Raw genomic sequence first — 13,029 nt, forward strand, 5'->3', positions numbered from 1 at the left:
TCAGCCTTTACAGGTTATATATTTATTGGTTATCTTGAGTACAAGGTGCACCTAAACTGAATGGGTGCTGCAGCAAAGCCATCAGGTCAGGTGGGCTCAGAATAGCAATCACAGCTAATGGCAGGAAAATGGAAGAGTATCTGAAGTTCTACCTCTGCTGGGGAGCCTGCTTCTGAAGTCTGTTTTTAAGTCACATAGAATCATCCAGGAAATACCTAACTCTGTAACCCTTAATATCTGGGTTTGTATTAATAGAGAGGAAAAAGATCTGTACAGAATTGGATGAACTTGTGTTCTCAGTTAATGTTCTCACTATGATTTCTCCTGCAGTTTGGAGAGGAACTGTTGGGCTTCTGGTCTGGCTGAACTTTCAGAGGCAGCCCAGGTGACACTGGTTTTAGCAGCTGTTGCCAATGTTAGCAAAGCAGCTGGAGCCAATTTGGTTTTGCTTGAGTAAGGAATAAATGAGGTAACAGAACTAAATTAAGGACACTGGGTCCACTTCTTCTGTAGTCCAACACAGCTCCTGTGATGAATTCTGAATTAGGGATGGGACTGAAATTATGCTGGTCTTAACCTGCCCAGGGTTTCTACTTCTGTTTTTATATTGTCTGGCTAGCTGTGACATAACCTCTTTGGCTTCAGGTGAATTAAATGGGGAACAGCTATACTGAATAAGGGGTGAATGAAAAAACAGGAGCTGGAAATAATGTGTGCATTCCTGTAACATAAGGAAAGACAGTGGTCTCGGGTTGTGCAAAGTAATACAGGGCAGACTAATTGGTGGCAAAGCTGGAGCATAGGCAGTAATGGCTGAACAGCTTGAACGAGGGACATTCTTTCATCCATTCAGTGCACTGAGCCAGGAATAGCAGGAGAAATTACAGGTCTACTTTGACTTTTTTTTTTTTATTATTATTCTGGAGAAATAAAATTATGAGCATTTAGAAACACACCACATACTGATCCTGGCTTGTTATTAACAGTATGAGAAGCAGTTCAAGTATCTCGGGGCCCACAGGTACCTTTGCAGAGTTATTGGTGAAATCAGCTTTAATTACTGACACCGGTGCTAGTATAGGATCAGCTGGCCGGCTCAGTTGGGCCTTGTTGCGCCGCAGTTTGGGGGCTGCACCTGAGGGACCGAACTGAGGGGAGGGGCGGGGCGGAGCGAGCCCCGCTTCCCGCGCCTTTCGTGGTCTCGCACTGCCCCCTGACGGCCAGCGCTGAGGGCCAACCCGTCGTCAGGGAATTGCAGGAATTGCGAGGCGTCATTCCTGAAAAACCTGAGGCACGTGGCCATAACTCTGCTATACCGTTCTGCTAAAGGAGTTAGGCGTTGTCTAGGAGGGGGTCCACACAAAGCAGCCCCTCACCCGTACAGAAGTCGGAAGTGTCTCTTCCCTCTGAGGTGCCTCTGTCCCTCCCCTAAGGAGGCCCCCCAGAAATGTCTCCATGGCCGTCCCCTCCTCCTTCCCCCCGTGTGCCCGCCGAGCCGGGGAACCCTCTCGTAAAAGCCGCATTCCTCACTCGATCCCCTTGGCAGCTGTCTCCGGGCAGGAATCCCGGGCTGTCTTTCCACAGTTCCTGGACAGTTTCCTTCTGGGATTAAACAAATCCCCACACTGTTTCCCGAACAAGCAACTGGCTGAAGGTTTGGAAATTAATTCTGACTTTTGCTTGCTGTGCATTCAGATGGCAATGAACCTTTTCCTTCTCACTTCTAATAATAGACGTAGAGATTTTCTGATATTGATAAGCCATTTCTTAAAATGTTGTACATCTGGTCAGTCATTTGTCTTAATGTAGTCTCAATTTCTTCAGTGTGGTTTCCACTGAAATTTTCATGCTTCACTTGTAAGATACTGTTCTTCACTTGAATTTGGTTTGGTTTTGTTAGCTACTGTCCATAGGGAGATCAGAACTGATAATTCCTAAATAACTAAAAGCTTCCATTTGATTAACACTACCTTTTCCAAAATGACATAAATGTATTACATAGAGTTTCCATTTGTAAAATGTAAATACAAATATGTTAATATACAAATGCATATTCCAATATGATAATAATGGACTATAAGGTCCTTTTGGACCTGAGAAAAATAAGTACTAACTGAGACAAGATCTTTTTTGTGTTTGATTACAGCAAGGTATATAATCCTGCATCACCTGAGCTTTTCCTACTACATTGGCTGGATATGTCAAAGAAAAAGCTTGAAAGTCCTGAAAACCAGGGAGACACAACATCACGCCTGAAATTTTAATAATCATCGATTGATCATCTGAAATGGTTAGTACAAGGATACATATTTTATCATTTAAATTGGTTTATAGTTATATTTCAGTTGCAAACTTTTAAAAATATTAACTTGACGATTTTGGAGCCAGTATAAACTCAATCTGCAATTTTTTCTTAAGCTTTGTTCCAATGTCTGTCTCTCATGCCCATCTAGAAAAGCGCACTTCTGTTTTCTGGGCTCAGTAATCTCCAGTCATATGAGACAGTAATGTATTCTGCATATTAAAAAGTATCTAAATGATGTAGTAAGCACAAGCACTTCTTTAACACAAAAGAAGAAGCATTTTCTTACTGACATGCTGCTGTAGGAGACAAATAGGATTAAGCAACACCATTGTGTTGTAAACAAACACCATCAGTCTAAGTCATGATTGTACAATTATTTCCTCAGGCCTCCTCTTATTAGCTGAAGGTTAACTCAGCAGCACAAAATGCACAATGTTACAAAAACCAGCTGCACTGTGCTTGTGTTAGTATGAGCCTGAATTTAATTAAGGATAAAGATTTATTTGAGAAGCCACCAATTTCCAAAATATTTGTAAACATCTTACTACTCCTGGAGCCATTCTGTGTAGCTGTTTTGAAACATATTTGCTGTGATATTTGTTCTGAGCACCCAAGAAAGAAGTAAACAAACTGGGTAAAAGAAATGAGATTGAGGGGAAATGCTAATTGTCTGATTGTACATGACCGTAAATGCTTGTCATTAGAACTGAATATTTAAACATCACATGTAAAGAACACCAGACAAATGTAGAATGGGATATTTTTTGCCTTTTACCCCACTATCCTTGCTTTCTTGTGATACAGAAAAATATTATAAAAAATTTATGGAATTATCATAAAGCGTGCATATAAAACCATAACTGACCCTATTAAAACCATACTTTGATGAATTTAACTGCTGTCTCTAGCTTTAGAAAGTTCTGGATTCATATGAATGTTGATCACCACCAGAGGGCCCAAATTTCTCATTGAAAAAGCTAGATTATTTATTAAAAGTAGCATAGTGGAATTTGGTCTGTTTTGATAATTACAGATTTTTTTTTTTTTGCTTCTGTTGCTAATATGCACACACACATGCTGTGCTCTTTGTACAATGCAATATAATGTAGCTTTACTTTGATGAGTTAATAACAAGGACCTTCGCGATAATTGGGTCTTATTTTAGTGGAAAGCTTTGCCACCAGTGCAAAGTTTAATTGTGCTTGTCAGGTGAGACTGCTATTTTCTGATTAAAGGTTTCCCAAGTCACCTGGTGTTACAACTGAAGTTAACGTGGTTCCCGGCTGCTCTGTGCTTGTCTCAAACTCCAGAGGGCAGTAAATCCCCGCGTAAGGAAAATGAAAAGGTCTGCTCCTAGAAGAATTCTCATTCCCTTTTCGTACAATCCCACTTCCTAACCATTCCCTATCAGAAATAGCCACTGTAAGGCATACCCAGAGTAATTTACAATAAATCAAATGCATAGTTACCGTGATGTGTTGTTGGTTTGTTTTGGGTTTTTTTTTTGTTTTGGTTTTGTTAATTTCTGTTTTGTTTGATGTTTTTGTTTGTTGGGTTTTTTTGGGGTTTTTTTAGTTTGTTTGTTTTGTTTTTTGTTTTTTTTTTACTTACTAGACCTAATACAGGCACAATTCAATAAACTAAGATGGTTTTGTAAGTTAGTGTAACTTACAAAATGCAGAGCACTGTTTGCTAAGCTGCATATGTTGTTGTCTTGATATACGGTAAAATGGAGCAGAGAAAGAAGGACATGGGAAAAAGAAAAGGAGATAAAGTCAAAATTAGGACTCAGGGAAAGGAGTACTACAACCACAAACAATATTAGCTGCAGCTACAGTAGTGGGTGGCTTTTTTGTAATTTTCCCTGTCTGAATATTTTTTGACAGAAGTGAAATATGAACACTAAGATCTGTTCAGATAGGCTAAGGATGTTTAAAAAACCACAAACCACCAAAACACAATCAATAAAAAACCCCGAAAGCTTAGGACTTTCCCTCATTAAAGCTCTTTGCTCCCCAAAGCTAATGACTTTAAAACTCAGTTTTGCAAAGAGGAGTGATTTGATATGAAATATTTGAGCAGCTTTATTAAAAGACATCATTTCATATTCATATTGCACATTCAAAGTATTGCAAACACTTCAGTACCATTTTCACATTTCTTAATCTATTTTTACAATCTCTTCAGATTAACAGTAAGAATCATAAGTTTGATCTAGCTGAGAAAGGGACATTTTATCTTTTTTTTTTTTATCCTCACTAAGACCATTGTGATAGAGCATTTCTTGAGCTTCTCTGTCTTCTCACATGTTTGATGTGAGAACATGAGGCTTTTCACCAAGTCTCTCTATGCAGGGAAGTCTCCCCACAGGATTGAAAATTGGCTGTTATCATTAATGGCAGATCTCCTGTGAGTTTCTGTTATTTCCTTACACCACACTTTATTGCCAGAAGATTCTATCTTTGATTGGAAAACTACTAATGTTGTACTCTGAGACACCAGGGAAGGAGTTGCCTTATAAGCCTTTGAAGGCATTTATCATTATTGTCTGACTTCACAGGGTTCGATCCTTTGGAAAATGTTGTTTGGGTTTTGGGTTTTTTTTAAATAACATTCTACATCCAAGCAGTGTTATAGACTTATGTAAAGGATGCTCTTTTATTACTCCTTTTCATTAGTCCCTCACTGAAGCACATATACACATATAATTGACTAATGTATACACATATAATTGACTAATGAGAGCCCACAAGGTATGATTGTTGGCATTGTAAAAGAGCCACATTCAAAATGATCTGGCAAGATAAAAAGTGGATTTTTATAATTCATTAGAGTAATACAAACTGTTTCACTTGGAAAATGGAATTTATAAGTGAAGAAGTGTCCTGTGGACATCAGTTCAGCCGCAGAGGTTCTGGAGGGTGTTTAGTGTGACTCTAAAGCTGAATAAGGGAAGCCTGGGGCAGGAGGTAGGTGGTAGGATCTATGTTGTCTGTTGGATTCTTTCCTTAGGAAAGGAGGGAAATGTGATCCTGGGCTATTTTAATAGGCTAGCTCAATCTGCAGAACATGGGAGGTAATTATTCATCATTACTTGGTGCTGTGAGTACCCTGTTGAGTCTAGAAAGATGTGGGCAATTTGGAAAGGGTCCAAAGTAGATCAGTAACTATGCTCAAAGAGTTAGAAAGCATGACCTATGAGGAAGCTGGGGAGGAATTTACTGTATTCAGTCTTTCTCTTTTGGAAAAAAAAAAAACCACAAAAACAAGTATAGAGATGGGAGGGAGGACTTAACCTCTTCACAGCAGACAACTATTATAAAGAAGGCAGGAAAATTTTTGGTTCTTGTTTGTAGGCTTAAAACAGCAAGAAATCAACTTTGCAGTGAAAAAAATGTAAGCGCATATATTCAGTATTTTTTTGGACAGTATCTTTGAGGACAGTGAAGGATTTTGCTAAGTTAGGAGTCCCAGAAATTCCTTCACTGGAGGATTTTAGGAGAGTTTAAGCAAATTTCTGTCAGGAATTGCCTATGCTGGTTTAATCCTCTGGGCTAGGAGCTGGTTTCAGTAGTTTTGAGTGAAGTTTTACTCTGGCTACAAATGCTAATTTTTGGTGACTGAGGTTATGAGAAAGCCCCATTGCAAGTGGTCATCAGTGGGGTTGGTAGATATGAGGTGTTTCAGCTCCAATCAGTGGAGCAACAACCCCTCAAGGCTCAAGCAGCCCCACACATCTCTGCTCAATGCTAGCAACCACCTAAATAATCTTATTGGAAATGGGGAAAACCAGCCAGGAGCCTGGTCTACAGGACCTGACTGAATGTGCAGTTGCCACGGAACTGAAAAGGCCCATGCAAACATGTCTTAAATGGTGCCCCAAACAGCCTTGGTTCATCTCAGCCATATTTTTGATAGGAAGAGTGCCTGCAACATGAATACTTGAAAACATAGAGCCATTTTACCTCTATGTCTGAAAAGAAATAGCGTAAGAGAAGAGAAATGCATTCCTTTCTGGAATAACTTAGCACAGAATTGAGATTCCATAAGGCCCAGCCTGACTTCACTCAAGAGGGCAGCAGCCACAGGAGAGTGTATTATATGATCTCTCTCATTCTTCTGGGGTCGGTGTAGGAAGCTACAGTCTGTGGCAGAGAGGATTCTGCAATCATCTTGAAAATGTTACTCCACTTGCTGGTGACTCTAACAAGGTCTGGCTATGGAAAGTAAGACTCCTATAAGTCCCAGTGCCTTTATCAGGCATCTGGACTCATCTGGCAAAACAGATTGCAGATCACTTTTGCTATTGGGGGTGTAACTACCTCCCAAAGTATGGCTGAGTTAAGTGTCTGGATGACTCAATTAACAAGTGCTTCATTTCTCTCCTGACTGAAGTTCATATCGAATATGGAGAATCTGGAATGGCTTTGACGTCACCCTAACCTCCTGCAGATGCTTGTTCACCTTGCATTTGGAGAACACTTCATTATGAGTCATCTGTATTGAAGAGGCCCTACAACTGAAAAAGAGCAGCTCAGGACAGAAACATTGATGAGAGAACAGCCACACATACAAAAAACTTCTAGAAGTCTCTTCTTTTTACTGTATGTATGCAGTGAGACATAGGAAACCCAAACAATTCCTGGCATGAGTAATGCAAGGAAATTAACTGTTTGATTTAGCACTGCTGCCTATCCTCTCAATCAATTGCTGCATCTACACTTGCTCTGGGCACTGTGTCACAACAGCTGTGCTGGCTCCCTATTCAGATTATCAAGTAACAAAATGGCAGGAGATTTTCTCAAAGACTAGTAACTTGTAGAGAGTCATTGGATATGTATAAACTATAGCTTCAGCTCTGAGCAATAAATATGGCAATGTTATATACCACCCCTCAAGCATGCACAGATATGTGTGGACCATGAAATGATAAAATCTTTCCCTACAGTTATTTAGGACTAATGTAGAGATTTATGCTTCATCCAGATCTGTTCTCCAGATTTTCCTTAAGGGAAAGTATCTATGTATTTAGAAGCATAGTCTATATCAACAAAAGTTTGCAATGTGCAACATACGTTCTTATAAGGCACCAGTAGTCCAGTGCTTGTAGTCCAGCTGGATATTTGTTATTAGTATTTTTTTCTCAAAATCTCTTTAATAAAGCAGAAATCAAGGGATTTTTTTGATGACTAGCTTGGAGGAAGTTGGCTTAATTATGTCAGTTGTCATTTACAGAGACTGCAGCAGTTCCAAACATGATTAATAAAAAATAAAACTTCTTATACTTGAAGATACACCTAAAAAAGAACAGCGGAATGGAAGTTCTGGTTCCTGTCCAATTCTGACAGTGGTTTGGTTTTTACTTTTTTATTTCCTTTCTAAGCAATTTCTTCTCTGCCTCTGGGCATTATAGTAGCTTTGCATTCAGTGAGATCACCTACAGAAGACCCCTGTTTTTTATCAGAGAATCCTCCTGCTTGATGATTATCCTGAATTATTCCTTGCTTTTTGGTACATTACAAAAAGAGCGAATACCTGGAAGCATGCTGTGCTGTATGGATTGCTCATTCTTAAAGAAACAATTTTTAGCTGTGGTTTGATTTTTTTTTTCCCCCTGAGAAGCAAATTAGATGATATGAATATTGATTAGGGCATTGGTACACATCTCCCTGCAGATAAGGAGATGATCAAAGGACATTACCTTTGTGCTACCCCTTTCTATCTCACAGTAGAGCCTAAGAGAGACGAGTTGCAAGGGCAGTTCCAGCAGGGAGCTTGGCAACCATGATGATGGTGGTGATCCTACAGTTTCCTTGCATGTTATCTGCTCCCCTACAGGTAGATTGCACCCAACAAGTAAATGATATGGCTTATTCGATTCCCTCATAAAGGATAATATGCTGGATTTGACATGCATCTGGAAAAAGCATTGGTTCTTCAGGCAATGTATGCATTGCAGGCCCAAGAAAAGGCAAGGCAAAAGCAATATCTTTCCACTTATCCTCTGTGTAATGACAACCATTGTCAACCAGCTGTAGAAAAATGTCCCCTTACTTAAATTTTACTTGCCAGATCAAACATTTCTCCTACTTTCCACTTAACACATCTCTAGCTCTATTTTATTGAATCAGCAGTTTCTCCTTTGTTTAAAATAAATTAGTCTATCTCATAACAAACCATTCCTCACTATTTTTCCTTCTTCTGTTTAGCTGAATTGTGCAGACTTGTTCTGCAAGCACAGATTTAGGGATTTCCGAAACCTAAAGGTCAGCCTGAAATCTCACAGCATACTTACTGTACAAAAGCCAAGCAAGGAAGTGTTCAAAGAGTCTTTGGAGAGCATTATCCTAAAATATAAACTTAGAGTCATGGCAATCCCATGTGCCTCATGGTCCATATCTTTTTTTTTTTTAACAAAGGATGTTATTAATATGAATTTTCTCATATCCTGAACTCTCAAAATAAAGCAGACTTAAGAGATCATTTTTACAGTTATCCCTTGTTCCACAGAATGTGGCTGTCACATTTTATGTGACCCTGTATCGACTGTTTTAAACAGGTTAGGTTGCTGTTTTTATTTAACAGCAAAGTCAGTTATTTTTTTCCTCAGACCATATCTTGCCCTCAAATACCTTCTTTCGTGATGTGTTCTTAAGGTAAGCAGATATAAATATTGAACACATACTTTAATGGTCTATAATTACAGTGGATGGTCTTAGCAGTGCTGCCCATCCTATATAATTCCCTTATCAGGGAACACACTGGGATCTCCCTGGTCTCAAATAGCTGATTTACCCTGATGATAAAGATATTTATTGACATATTTGCCTGCTTTTTGCAGCTTAAAGCTATCAGGGAGAGTTCCTTTATGAAGTATAGAAAAATATAGGGGCATGGACACTCACACACATTTTCAGATGACTAATGCTGTTGCTGAAAGGAAAATGCTTCCAACAAATCTGCTTGTAATTGGACCTGACTCAGTGCTGATTCTTCCAAAGCTGGCTAGAAAAATATATACTAATTCCAATCTAAATTGCTCATAATCTGCTGTGAGAGAATTGGAGTTACTGTTTACTATCCTTAATATTCTCCACAAAAATATGAAAGTATTGTGAAAACTGTTAAAAGAAATGTGTTCTTTCAGTAAGACAATTGAGTGCATCTCAGTAGTATGTGGACCAGGGAAATCGAACAAGGAAAGAAGATCCTCAGGAAACTGTTGCCTAAATATGTCACAAAAAAAATGGGATCTAGTTAGTTTGGAAGCCTGGTTCCTTGTGATGTACTGAAGCTAAATAGCAGGGGAATCCATAAATCGTGTTAAAGAGTGAAGCAAGTTGGAAAACTTTAAAGTAATTTTGTACAGAAGTCCTCTTTAGCTCACTAGTGGTTTGGGGTTTTTTTTTTTTCCTTTAATCTTTTTTTCTCTCCAGACAAGTCAGATATGAATAGACGTACAGTATGGGGGAGAGCTTGCAATGGCTACAGCTGGAACAGAATCCACCTCTTGTACAGAAGTTTCACATTCCATTTGCAGATCATAAACTCTTCTTTCCAAACTTTTGTTTTAGCATCAATCCTGACAATTTTCTATGCTAAACCAACTGCAGTTAGCATTGCTGCATTGCTGTGTGTATTTTCCTCTGTAACTCTGCCTTCTGCTGCTCAGCATTGGAAATATCAGTGGTGCAAGATCCTCTGGAAGGATTGTGTGGATTTATATCCTCAGCACTGCTTTTCAACTCGTGTGTGCAAGGGACTGCTGAGCTTCTGCTCAAGCCCAGCCCTTGAGTTTCCATCATTGCTACCCTAAAAGATAAACTGGTGATTGGCAACCAGACCATGCCAGCCCAGCTCCGGGCTGTAGCACTTGTGTAAATCCACAGGGAACTCAGGCTCAGCCAGACACCAGAGGCTTCATTCCAGCTCTCTTTGATGTAAAGGCACTGCCTGAACTCTGTAGAAAGTGATACATGTATGAGAGCAATAATTTTTAGTGCTTTACATCTACTTCTAAAGTTTAACAAGGCTCAGGCTTTTTATCTCTTTTTTTTTCTCTGTGCAAGACTCAGGTTATTAACTCTTACATTTTATCATTATGTATTTTTACCTACACACTATGGTCTCCTGCTGCTAACAATTCCTTTACTCAGCTCTGTTCTCCTCTTTTTCAATGTTTATTTTTTATGTGGAGACATTCATTCCCAAGATATCTTGTCATCTCTTTGTGTATTCAATGTGGTATCTTTTTTTTTTAATTATTAAACTTATGTTTCCTAGAAACAAAAAAAAAAAAAAAAAAAAAAAAAAAAAAAAAAGAAAACAATCATGTCTACATGTGTTGTAGAAGGTAGGAGAAGATGAGTGCCAGGTCTCTGAGCACAGGGTCTCCAGGCAGTTGATTTATTCAGTTTGCACTATGTCTACACAAAAAAATTTACTGGCATAACTATTTTTCCACATTTCCATTTCTAAACGCTATGAATGGGTACCTAAACTCATGGCAGTGGAAACAACACATCTGCACCTGTCTAGCTCCAGGTTTTAGCTGCAGAAATCTACATTTTCCATTGTTGTTGTCACTAGGACACAGCATTTTCCCAATGGCTTCTGTGAGGCTGCTGTGTGCTTTCTATTCTGTCCCATTCTTTAGTACAGACAGAGGTTTGACACTTGAAATCACTTTAGCAGGTTAAAGATACAACTCAAGTTGTGATTCTCTTGCAAAAGGAAAAAACAAGATCCGTGTGTTTTAGATGCTGAGAGGATTTTTTCTGGGAGCAGTATAGCAAATACCACCAGCATTAATTTGTAGAGTCTCATATAGGCTTGTGAAAACTTCCGGTTTTGTGCCAACAGAATCCTTATAAAGAAATTTTTACTCCTGTTGCCTCTATTTTATGTTTCATTGCAGGACTGTAACTGTGTAACAGTTCTGAGTGCTGTGGTTCAGCCAGCTGTATCAGCATTATTGTGAGCCTAAGCAGATAGCTGTAGTGATGTATATTTATACAAGTTATGTGCTTGAGCACTCTGGTGGGTTATGGCTATTGTTAGTGCACATCATGTGCCACTTCTGGCTGAGAGAGTAGATAGGAATCAGTGTTTATGAGTTATAGGTTCAGTCCCAAAAGATCTGAAAAACACATCTTCCAAGATTTTTGAGAAACCTTGTCTCTCATCACATGAGCACAGCATAATTCTCCATGTTTTGTTGGTTGCTTATTTATATCTCCAGATTATAAGCATGTATATTGTTGTTTGTACATTGTACAATTGCTTTACATATAGCTTGTGCAAAGATGCTTGTTCCAGAAACATAACTGACCCTAATGTTTAAGAAATCAAATATTGTGATAAATTAGCTTTATTTTTTATAGATGTCTAAAAGAGGGAGGTAGAGGTGACACTTGTGCTTCATTTAATTATGAACTCTGATGTATGTGGTTTTTATAGCTTCACATTTCAAGGTCACAAGCATGGCTGTGAAAACTTTTTTTTTTTTTTTTAATCTGGGTATGTCCATGTAAAGAGCTTATATGCTTGGTAATTGAATTTAAATGAACTAATACAAATCTCCTTGCAAAATTCTGTTAAAATTTTTCTGTTTCACTTAGTTCCACATGAAAACTGAAGAAACAACAAAGCAATTTCATGCTTATTTGAAACTGAGCTAAGCTCCTCCAAGCTTGCTTATTTGTGAAAAGGTTTGCACTATTCTATGAAATGCAGTGCTGGAATCTGTTATGGCTATTTGGCATTCCTTCAGGTGATCCCCACAGGAACATTTCCTTCCTACAGAAAGTGAAACCACAATTTAAAAAACAGTATTCAATTACTTTTCTGGTTTTAAGGTTCTTTTTAAATATTTTTTGATCTGGAATGTAATGCTTAGGCAAGATCACAAGCTCTGATGTAAAATTAGTAAGGCTGAATTACTTTCTGGGGCTCATAAAGAGTTCCTGTCTCATAATTCAACGAACAGAAGTATTTCTGCAGCCAGAATTTTAACTATTAGAGGATCAACTGATTTTTCTCAAAGTATTGTAACTGTAGTGGCTGCTTTATGCTAAGGATTTATTATATGAGGAATTTGGTTTTAGCCTTGGGGATAATTAGTACTTCACAACCTTGAGAAAACATCAACACAACTAGGGACAGAAGGTAAATCAGAAAGTTTCTGGTTTGATGTTTTATCCATTAAATCTTCTGTCTGCATTTCCTTATTAAGGAGAAGTTTTACAACTTTTGCAAGCAGGTGCTCAAGATAATTTCTGTGGCCGTGCTTAATATATTCAGAGCACGAGATTTTATTCTATGTGCTGTAATTAGTCTACACTGGTTTAGAAATGGCCTCTTACTGCAATGGATACACTGTGAAAGTCTCAAAAGCACATGACACTGTATGGTGCTCTCAAAAAAAACCCAATCTGCATTAGTTTGCTAACCAGAAGCCAGAAACGGCAACTAAATTTTAGAAATTAGATACTATTCTATTAGAGGATCACACACACAGTAGTTCATATCTTTTATACCCACTCTGGGTTCCTCTTGAACGTGTTAAACAGTTATGATGGATCTAAGATGAATCTATTATGGGAATCTGCTGACACGTAAGAAATGCTTCATTTATCTATCTGTTAAAGTGCTAGGCAGAACCTTTTTTCCCCCAGGAAGAGGAAAGATGGGTAAAAAGATGTACATGTGGATAGGAGCAGTAA

The 13,029-nt window shown here is 38.5% G+C and overlaps 1 protein-coding gene and 1 long non-coding RNA gene across 3 annotated transcripts in view; one reads left to right on the forward strand and one right to left on the reverse strand.

Moving 5' to 3' along the window:
• The window catches only part of SYNPO2 (synaptopodin 2), a 74,025-nt gene that overhangs the window by 36,423 nt on the left and 24,573 nt on the right, over positions 1–13,029 (reverse strand). The gene's annotated exons all lie outside the window — the stretch shown is intronic.
• On the forward strand, positions 1,136–3,779 carry LOC128787050 (uncharacterized). The gene is made up of 3 exons (XR_008430547.1): positions 1,136–1,295; positions 2,151–2,290; positions 3,541–3,779. It is a non-coding gene; the product is annotated as an uncharacterized LOC128787050 (long non-coding RNA).

The sequence above is a fragment of the Vidua chalybeata genome, chromosome 4 (assembly GCF_026979565.1).
Source record: "Vidua chalybeata isolate OUT-0048 chromosome 4, bVidCha1 merged haplotype, whole genome shotgun sequence".
NCBI lineage: Eukaryota > Metazoa > Chordata > Aves > Passeriformes > Viduidae > Vidua > Vidua chalybeata.